General features: G+C 41.8%; 1 pseudogene; it reads right to left on the reverse strand.

Annotated features, from left to right (window-relative positions):
• Positions 1-9,411: 9,411 nt before the first annotated feature.
• On the reverse strand, positions 9,412-10,985 carry LOC147005133 (sentrin-specific protease 2 pseudogene; annotated as a pseudogene).
• Between the last annotated feature and the right edge of the window lie 557 nt (positions 10,986-11,542).

Below are 11,542 nucleotides of genomic sequence, written 5' to 3' on the forward strand. Positions count from 1 at the left end.
TTTATTAAGTACTATGTCTTGATTATTGATAAAACTTGATACTGATGTCATGAGAAGAAAAGTGAGATGAGAAAAAGACTCACACATATATAGAAACTTGATTTATGGCATTGAAGATCAGTGACAAAAGATAAAGTACTTCATAAGTAATCTTAGAGTGATTAAATACTCATGCAAAAAATGATACTTGACTTCAATAAATATCATATACAGAACAATCCCAGGTGGATACAGGGAAAGATAAAACTATAAAGGGTTCATAATACAATTAAGGATATCCCAGAATCTCTTTTCAACATTTCGCTAGGCAAGGAGTTCAAAACATGAAATAGAATATAGAAAGAGTAAGCATTGAAAGTTATTCCTCATAGTAGAAAAAAAAAAGAAGCTCTAACTTTAGTGCTACACTGGGGTACTACTCTTTCATTAACAGATTGGCCAAAGCTAAAGACTAATAATATCAATGTTGGCAAGAATATCAGGCATCCACTGTCCTTATTCGCTTCAGAAAGAACTAAAATTGACATGTCTAAGAGAAAAGAAAGGGAAGGGTCAGCACTAAACTCAGGCTGTAGGGCTTTCTGAAAAGACAATGAAGGAAGCATGATGGGGTGTGAATGTGGGAGCATCAAGCTATTGTTTGCATTGAGTGTTCATTTTATTGTTGTTCTACACAGTATGTTTATGTTCTTTATATGATACTATATGGATATACTACACAGATATAATTAATATTCAATATAAAATAAGTGTAAACTATAAATGAATTGAATATACACCTCCTTATGTTCAAATCAATAATTCATTGAGTTCCCCTGACTAATCACTGAGCAGTTGGTATTAGTCTTCACAAACCTTTCTCTGTCTTATTTCCACCCAGTTGAGATGAAGACATGGCACAGTGAACATTTTATTAGGTTTCACAGTTATTAATATGGTTAATTCTGCTCTCCCCAGCTTGCCAAGCCCTGTCGCTCAGCATCCTGTGCAATAGCTAGATGTTCAAAATACACACAAAGAAATTCAAGCAAATAAAGAATGCTGAGAGTGAAGCCGGGTGTGGTGGCGCATGCCTTTAATCCCGGCACTTGGGAGGCAGAGGCAGGAGGATTTCTGAGTTCGAGGCTAGCCTGGTCTACAGAGTGAGTTCCAGGACAGCCAGGGCTACACAGAGAAACCCTGTCTCGAAAAACCAAAAAAAAAAAAAAAAAAGAATTCTGAGAGTGGGGCAAATAGTCTTCCCCAGGGAAGGACATACCAACTGGTTATCCAACCACAAATGTTCTGCCCTGAAACCATATAAACAAGTAACACTAGACAGATTGATTCGATTGCATCTATGTATTTTGGAATGTGGGAGTGGGGGGGTGGTGGGGGTGGGGTGTCTGTCTCTGTCTCTGTGTATGTATGTACATATACATTTATCCACATAACAACAAATAATGAAAAGCAGAGATCATGAATTTGAGAGAGTATATGGATGTGTTTATAGGAAGAAATGTAGAAGAGAAGATAATATAATCATACTATAATCTCAAAAAGTAAAAGGAATAATTTTTTAAATGTACTCAGTAATCCGTGGACTGATCAAATGATTCCTCTGGAAAAGAAATTCCAATAACAATCCATTCGATGACCTTCAGTAATATTTGTGAATGAGAACCCTGTTAGTTGGTGCTGTTAATTAATGACAATCAACAGTAAGATGTTAATTATTGAGAATACTATAAATATACCAACTCGGGACAAGGAAGCCAAGAGTTTAGTGAAACTTCCAGCCTATTTTTTCACTAGGTTATTAAAAACCCTGTGAGTTTTGATAGTCAGCTGTGAGGAAAGAAGCAAAGGAAGGCAGCACGGATGGAGCAGTCCCTCGGAGACAGTCTCGCTCTCTAGTCTCTTCCACTGTGGGTTCACATGCACATATCCTGCTCTGGCATATTTTGTTTACTTCTATAATAAACGAGAGAATTGGAGTTCAGGCATGCTTTCTGATATACTGAGGATACTCATGTGCATTGGAATCCAGGTTTGTCTGTGTTCAAAACCATTTTTAATCCAATGCATTTTATCAAGAAGGAAGGACCTTAGCCAGTGCCAGATCTGACAGGCAAGATGTACTCACTGGGGTAATGGTAGAAAGCACGGTTATTCTTAACTAACTTCCATCTTATTCTAGTTATTCTACTGTCTCTGTTGGACTTGAAGACTACCAGACAGGAGGGAAATTACACCTGACCCATGAAATTCTGTCAAAACTCATGACTAGGAAAGTCATGAACCCAAGGGAAGAACTTACTGATGTTGCTTTGTTTAGTGGTATTGTTGTGAAACTGTCTTCTAAATATTCACATTTGTGTCTATTGATCTGTCCTGTTCTCAACCTTGGTCAGAGAGGCTCCTTGTTGATAAGAAACAACAGAGTATGTTCTTCTATAAAGACCACACACACACACACACACACACACACACACCTACTTCACCCATTAATACTCAGGGATTGTTGAGGAAACAGGAGCAGAAAGAACTAGAGGCCAAGGGATGAGAAGTCATTCCATGAAATGCTGTTCTCTAGACAAGGTATGGCTTGCACACATGAATTCCCAGCAGCCATAGGTATCAACACAATTCAGTAAGAAATCCAGCCTAAAGGATGAGGCCTCTCAAGGCCCTACCCCAAGCTGAGAAACTATAGGCAGTTGGTAACTATAGGGAGAAGGAGAGTCACTTTTCATTTGGGGGTTACCCACTTGTAGGTTGACCATACTTACGTGGATGACTCCATACCTATATGAACATGGGTAGCACCAAATGGTGTCAGTGTGTTACAATAGAAAGCACATGAAATTAGGAGTGAGATGTATTGGAGATCAAAAGGTAGAAAACCCTGAGAGAATTGGAGACAGGATATGAGGAATGAATACAATCAAGATTCATGTGTTTAGGTGTATAACATTTTCCAAAAAATATGATTCAAAAGGAAGAAAGCAGAAGCCACAAAGCTACTGAGGGAGACCCCTTTTCAGGCTCCAGACAGCCAAGCACCTTCCCTGCCAGAGGAGAGGTGTCCACCCCTCCCAGAGGGGCTTTGCTGTAGCACCTTGGGGAGCCACCTTGGTTCCCTGATCCCGCCAAGACTGGTATGCTCAGGTGAGAGTATGAACTACAGAAGCTAACAGCTTCTGGGACAGGCAGAAGCCACAGAGCTCCTGAAGCAGACCACATTTTGGGCTCCAGATATCTGGGCACCTTCTCTGCCAAAGGAGAGGTATCTGCCCCTCCCAGGAAGGCTTTACCAGAACACCTGGGGGAGCCATCTTGGTTCCCTGATTCCACCAAGACTACTCTGCGCAGGTGAGAGTGTGGACTACAGAAGCTAACAGCTTCTGGGACAGGCTCTGTGTACTGGCTAGTTTTGTGTCAACTTGACACAGCTGGAGTTATCACAGAGAAAGGGGCTTCAGTTGAGGAGATGCCTCCATGAGATCCAACTGTAAGGCATTTTCTCAATTAGTGATCAAGGGGGAAAGGCCCCTTGTGGGTGGGACCATCTCTGGGCTGGTAGTATTGGGTTCTATAAGAGAGCAGGCTGAGCAAGCCAGGGGAGGCAAGCCAGTAAAGAACATCCCTCCATGTCCTCTGCATCAGGTCCTGCTTTCTGACCTGCTTGAGTTCCAGTCCTGACTTCCTTTGGTGATGAACAGCAGTATGGAATTGTAAGCCGAATAAACCCTTTCCTCCCCAACTTGCTTCTTGGTCATGATGTTTGTGCAGGAATAGAAACCCTGACTAAGACACCCTGTTTCTGGCCTTCATCTTCTGCCAGGAGGCAGGTGCAAACACCAGATATCTGTGCACCTTCCCTGCAAGAAGAGAGCTTGCCTGCAGAGAGTGCTCTAACCACTGAAACTCAAGAGAGTGCTAGTCTCCCAGGTCAGCTGATAGAGGTTAACAGAATCATGAGAGGAACAAGCTCTAACCAGTGACAACTATAACAACTAACTCCAGAGATTACCCGATGGCGAAAGGCAAATGTAAGAATCTCACTAACAGAAACCAAGACCACTCACCATCATCAGAACCCAGCACTCCCACCTCACCCAGTCCTGGGCACCCCAACACACCCGAAAAGCTAGAACCAGATATAAAAGCATATCTCATGATGATGGTAGTGGGCATCAAGAAGGACTTTAATAACTCACTTGAAGAAATACAGGAGAACACTGATAAAGACTTACAAGTCCTTAAAGAAAAACAGGAAAACACAACCAAACAGGTAGAAGTCCTTAAAGAAAAACAGGAAAATGCATCCAAACAGATGATAGAAATGAACAAAACCACACAAGAGACCTAAAAAGGGAAATAGACACAATAAAGAAAACCCAAAGTGAGGCAACGCTGGAGATAGAAACACTAGGAAAGAAATCAGGAACCATAGATGCAAGCATCAGCAACAGAATACAAGAGATGAAAGAGAGAATCTCAGGTGCAGAAGATTCCATAGAGAACATCAGTACAACAATCGAAGACAATGCAAAATGCAAAAAGATCCTAACTCAAAACATCCAGGAAATCCAGGACACAATGAGAAGACCAAAGCTACGGATAATAGGAGTTGATGAGAATGAAGATTTTCAACGTAATGGGCCAGCAAATATCTTCAACAAAATTATAGAAGAAAACTTCCCAAACCTGAAGAAAGAGATGCCCATGAACAGACAAGAAGCCTACAGAACTCCAAATAGACTGGACCAGAAAAGAAATTCCTCCCAACACATAATAATCAGAACAAAAAAAAATGTGCTAAATAAAGATAGAATATTAAAAGCAGTAAAGGAAACAGGTCAAGTAACATATAAAGGCCAGCCTATCAGAATTACAGAGGAATGGATACAGAAAATGTGGTACATTTACACAATGGAGTACTACTCAGCTATTATAAAGAATGAATTTATGAAATTCCTGGGCAAATGGATGGACCTGGAGGGCTTCATCCTGAGTGAGGTAACCCAATCACAAGAGAACTCACATGATATGTACTCACTAATATTAGCCCAGAAACTTAGAATACCCAAGGTACAAGATACAATTTGCAAAACACATGAAACTCAAGAACGAAGACCAAAGTGTGGACACTTTTCCCCTTCTTAGAATTGAGAACAAAACCCCCATGGAAGGAGTCACAGAGACAAAGTTTGGAGTTGAGACAAAAGGATGGACCATCTAGAGACTGCCATACACAGGGATCCATCCCATAATCAGCCTCTAAACGCTGACAGCATTGCATACACTAGCAAGATTTTGCTGAAAGGACCCTGATATAGCTATCTCTTGTGAGGCTATGTGGGACCTAGCAAACACAGAAGTGGATGCTCACAGTCAGTTATTGGATGGATCACAGGACCCACAATGGAGGAGCTAGAGAAAGTACACAAGGAGCTAAAGGAATCTGCAACCCTATATGTGGAACAATAATATGAACTAATCAGTACCCCGCCAGAGCTCCTGTCTCTAACTGCATATGTATCAGAAGATGACCTAGTCGGCCATCAGTAGAAAGAGAGGCCCATTGGTCTTTCAAACTTTATATGCCTCAGTACAGGGGAACGCCAGGGCCAAGAAGTGGGAGTGGGTGGGTAGGGGGGGTATCGTATGGGGGACTTTTCTGATAGCAAATTTTAATACCTAATTTTTAAAAAAGAACTAGAAAAACAAACAAAAACAAAAACAAAAAACAAAAAACAAAAAAAGAAGAAAGCATCCACACTGCATTGTACTCATCTCCCCAGTGGGCACATTACAGAGGGCACTGTATTTGCCTCATCTATTTTTGCATCAAATAAACTCATGTTCAATATCTAGAAAGTTTATGTTTCACCTTTGTGATTTCCACCTGGACAAATGTAGGGATGATAACAGCAATAGCAGCCTCAACTGCAGCAACTGCATGACCACTGAGAGTATGGTGCTTGCTCTCTAGATAGAAGGACACAAGGCATGCACTATTGCTGCTCACCCTCCCTTTCTCTAGGTAAGAGAGTAGGGAGTCAGCTTGGGCTTTCCACTAAATAGCCGAAAGGCCTTGGCAAACTGGCTCTCCCCATATAGGGCTCCATTTCCTTGGGATCTCAAGGACAGCAGGTCAGATTACATTAGGAAGGGCCCAGTCAAAAGACTGGAATGGGATGTGGCAAATATCCTCTATCATCCTAAGAAGGCGAGAATGGGGAAAAGCAAATGTCATTTAGCTCTCCTCTGAAACGACAGGAATGCACACCCTCACCACCCACCTCGTTCAGCTCTGGGAAGGATTAATAGATGTTATGCGCCATGCTCTGCTGAGAGCTATTACTGCCTTACAGGGGAAACTCCCACTGTTGCCAGCAAACAAGACTGATGATTTGATGAGGTGGGAATATTTTCCATGTAACAGTATGTAAACACCACTCTTTTCATTCCAAGCCTTCCCTCTAGTGCACACACTCTTATGCATTTATATGAGCCCATTTTCTTCCTGGCTGTGGATAGTCTGTGCTTGCCCTTTCTGAGAGTTTTAAGAATGTGCTGACCAGGGCCCCTGCTGAACCTCTAAGCTGATTTCTAAAGCGCACCACATTCTTTTTTGAGAATGTTAATAGGCATATTCACATTTTGTGCCAATGCATACGCCTTCCCTCGAGACAATGTGAATTACATTGTTGCAATTGGTCAGGGGCTCAAGAGGCCACTGTGGGAGAAAAATCCAGTGATACATATAGACAAGAGGCATATTTACTAAGACATAAGGTAGAAAAAAAATCCTAAGTCAAAGCATGTCTCTTCCATACTTGGCTTAATAAATAAAAAATAAAATTAAAAAAAAATCCTCTAAGTATTCATGACAGTACTTTTCAATAAAGTTTCCATCATCTATTTATTGGCTCAGTGGGCATTTATTGGGCACAAAGTGTGAGGGACCATACTGTGTATGAGGATGCATGTGTAAATATGGCTTGGCTCTTGTCTTCATAATCATCCTATGTTCCCGAACGACTGGGAAAAAGAACTATGGTAATTCAGTGGTAAGTGTACAACATATAGCTTACTCTCTTCATCTGCCCATTCTGCTACAGGCTCTGGTGAAGATGTAGTTTATCTCCACTCTTCCTTATATGAATGTTCCTTTGATTCTGTTCCCTAAATTCCCACTCGGCTGCTGGGTACAACTCAAACTCCAGGGCCATAATAACTCAGAGGCCCGATTGCTGTCTTACTGGATAATCCTGGGTGTATGGGGACCAGGGCTTGTTTCTAATGCCTTCATGGAGCACTAAAAAGAACTGCAGCATGACCACATAAAACTAAACATGTGCTCATTATCATCAGATGGGATGACCTGGGTGAGGTACAAAAATATAAATCTATGTGCTGAAAGAAATAAGTCCTGAGCCTTTATTGAAAATGCTTTTGTCCATCTGGAGGTGTCCACGAACACAGCCCACTTTGTTCTTCCAAAGACTATATTGCCTTTACTGAAGACCAGTTACATCAAATGGCACACAATGTGAATATAATGAGTCATCCTATGAAGGAACAGAGCCATCTGCAATATAACCGCTGTTTGGAAACTTCATCTTCTTACTGAGCTTGGCTGTCTGCTACATGCTCCCTGTGGAGTGGAACATCCACAAACATTTTAAAGCTACAGCTTTGTGTCCCACCAAAGCTTTTGGCACTACTGACTTTGGATCTGTGGGCAGTATTTGGATCAATAGCAGTATTGTTGCCAATTGAAAACTCAGAGAGACGCACACACATGTACCTCAGGTGCTGAGGACTGAACACATGGACTCACACATCATACATGGGTAATCTCTCCGAGATTTACCACCGAGATTCAGGTTTTTCAGCCATCTCTCCAGCATACACATTAAGCATTTGAAAATAGAAACTACTAATATTGGATAATGGCAAGGTTCAGAAGACCTTCCAGAGGATTTCTAGGATCTTCTGTCCTCAAGGAATTGATTACAGTCTTCTACTTGCAGAAAAAGCAAGAATGGCTGATTAGGAAAAAACATATTCCCAAGGGAGGAGTTGGGCAGGAGGAAAGAGATAAGATGGAAAACCACTCTGCCATAAGGACCTGGGCTCTTCTGGCTCACAACCACCCATCATGGCTTATCTTAATGGGGCCCTGGGTACAACTTGGATCCTTACACTTACTAGCAAGTACTTGGCCAACTGAGCCAATAGATGGGGTTTGTATTCAATGAGACCTGAGATAGAAATGAACATTTGCCATTATAATTACTTCAAATCAACTTCCAAAACTAAGGCTGGTCTGGGAAGGAATGAGTCTTTAAATGACCATGGTGCTTTTCTTACTGGTCCTGGAGTCCAGTCAGTAGTTTGGCTGCAGTTCTACATCCTGTAGAGGTCCAGCAGAGTACGGTGGTGCAGAACAGCACCAGTCTGTGCAACTCACTTTCATTTCTCATACTATTTTCAAACTTTAAAAAAAAACATTAAAACAAAACAAAACACCACCACTATCCCCTGCTTCAATTTAACAGCATACAAGTCCAGCGTTAGAGATGCTAGTGAAGGGCTTCTGCCTCTTCCTGCTGATGTTCCTCCTGATCTTCAACAGGAAATGGCACCGTGATGGGCATTCCTTTCAGAAATAGACACTTCAAACAAGGACTGGAGGATGGGAAATGACAATGGCCGAGGTTTGCAAGTGAGCTAAGGAAAACAATCAGTGGAGTGGGGTCAGGAATACAAATCCAAAATAAAACAAAAAAACAAACAGACAAAAACCACAAAAAAACAAAACAAACAACAAAACCAAAAACATTAAAAAAACAAAAACAAAACCACAAACAAAAGAAACAAAAACCCAAAACAAGATACAAAAAACAACAAACAAAAAAAAACACAACCAAAAAAGGAAAAACAAAAAACAAAAAAATTAACAAAACACAAACGAAAAACCAAAACCACAAAAAACAAACAAGAAATCAGACAAAATGCAAAACAAAAAATAAAAAGCAAAAACAACACCAAAACAAAACACAAACATAAAAACAAAAAAGAAAACAAAACAAAACAAAAAACAGAAAAAGAGACAAAACCCCAAAACTCAATGAAACATTAAACAAACAAAACACACACACAACAAAAACAAAAACAAAAAAGCAAAAAGAAAAAAACAAAACAAAAAAAAAAACATGAATTCATTTAATTCCAGCATTAAAACAGTATTTCTTGAACACGTGGTCTCCTGTGGGTTGGGTAGCAGCAGTTTCTAAGCTTGCAATAGTTGCACACATCCTAGAGATGGCATTAGGGCATCAGTCACAAATCCCACGTTAGGGCTATATTGCAGAGTGTAGGCTTCATCCAGTGAGACAGCTCAGTACCTGTTTTATATCTCTTCAACTCATCCTACCTGAGGTATATTAGAGACAGCGATGTAAATGAACAGGGATGGTGGACTATAGCAACCAGGTGGGTGTTGTTACAGTAAGTGACTGTGTAGGATTTCCCAGACCATCCTCTTCCTGAAGGTGGGCATGTGTTGCTGAGAAAAGGTCACTGGCTGGTCCCTAGCAATGTAATCTGCATATTTACAGGTAAACATTCCACAGTCACTCCCATTCAGTTGCTGAGGAAATCTCCTCTGATGTCACACTGTACTGCTTCCACTCCAAAGGGTCCAGCTCAATGCCCCTGCGTGTCTTGCTCTCATTTTGTAAATATTGGAAGATGGTCTCACAGATAGACTTCCCTGTCTGTCCCATGGAATCGAGGTATACAATACTTCTTTTTCTTAAATCAATTACCACCAGGCTCCAATGTCCATTCTGGTGAATAGGCACCAAGATGAGTTCTTTTTCAAAGAGATTGATGCCTCGAGTCCATCTTTTCACAGAACTGTAACCGCTATGCTTTAGCTTGGGGTAAAAGAAAGTGCTAAAGACATGAAGAGCCTGGTAGCCTTGCTTTTCATTTCTCTCAACCAGAAGGTTCATGTAGAAATTGATGACCTCATCATTGAGCCACTGACCATTCTCCATGGTCTGGATATCTCCTCTGGTGATTTTCAACTTGAATCTGGAACTTAGGATTTCCTCTTGGGGTCCTGGACCCAGTGCATTCTCAATTTCCTTCTCCATGTCCTCTGTAATATCAAGGATTTGATCCATTTCTCTACCCTTTTCTTGGTCTGTAATAGGCTTTTTCTCTGCCGCAAGTACTGCCATTTTGTTGGGGAGTAAGCTATTGCCTCTGCCTCTATCCAGGATGATCTGAGCCCGTGTTCCGGGCTCCAAGCTGTTCCCCCTTCTTCCTTCACCCTTTCTTTATACAACCTTTCTTCTCTGTAACACATTTCTCCTCAGAACACCACTTCACTCTCTCCTCTGGTGAAAGACATTCTTTTAAAGCCACAACAGTAAATTGTTCTCGATCTCTCTGAGTTGTTTCTGATCCATGACTTTCTCCTGACTCGTCCAAAGGGGCGCCCTTTGATCTTCCAGGTGTTTGTGGATTGGGTGAGGCCTGTGTGTATGACCTCACATCTTGGTCGCACTGAAGGTGTTGAAGCAACCTTCTGTACTTTTCCTTTGGGGGGCTTTGTTCGTTTTCCTCCATGACGGAATAGGGCCGTTTGCGACCCTTGCCACCATCAGCAGGCTTCCTCCCAGTTACAGCCTGCTCTGGAGGACCTAAGGTCAACTCTAGGGGTTTTAGTTGTTTTGGAGTCTCTCCTTGGGGTTTCCATACCTGACCCTTGCTAGGCTGTTCTCTCGGAAGCTATAGGTCTTGAGGCTCCTGAGGGGTTGTCTTCTTCTGAGCCTTGCTGGGCTCTTTAAATACCATCCCTGTTCCATCCTGGCATTTTCTTTTAGACCTTGTCCCAAAGCTTCAGACTCTATCTCTGTCCCACTTTCATCCTGGTATTTCCGTTTTTGCCCTTTTCCTGAAGCTTTTGGCTTCATCTCCAACCCAGGCTGTTTAGGTTGCCACAAGGAGAACTGCTTGGACAGCTTTTTTGAGGGTGTTGACTCCGGTATAGTACTGCCTTTCTAATTTCCAAGCGAAAGCAACCGGGTGGGTATTCTTGGGTTATTAACCCTGATGTCCGAAGAATCACTTCTTCCAGTAGATGGTTGGTCCAAGGTTGCAAACCTATGAGGCTCCTTTATAAACAGTTGACTTTGCAGGTCAGGGTCAGTCAAAGAATGGAGATAATTAAGCTGTCAATATCGGACACCGATTTCTGTATAGTCAGAGGTTAGCAGTTCACCAGGGGTCCACTCTGGAAAAGTCGGAGGAGTTCTAAGAATACTTCCTCAGAAGTATCCTTCTTGGGTGCTGTCACCAGCTAAATATTCAAAACTTCGAAATCAGACTAATCGTCCTAGTTAATCACTATTAAGACACCAGGCCTAAACCTAGCAGCTAACACATCGGAGGCAACCTCACAAATGATGTTTAACTCAAGGGTTGCCCCTAGACACAGCCTTCAGGGTTCCATAGCTGAGTGTGATGTCAC

The sequence above is a fragment of the Mus caroli genome, unplaced genomic scaffold (genome assembly GCF_978045245.1).
Source record: "Mus caroli unplaced genomic scaffold, Mus_caroli_1 scaffold_4, whole genome shotgun sequence".
NCBI classification, from domain to species: domain Eukaryota; kingdom Metazoa; phylum Chordata; class Mammalia; order Rodentia; family Muridae; genus Mus; species Mus caroli.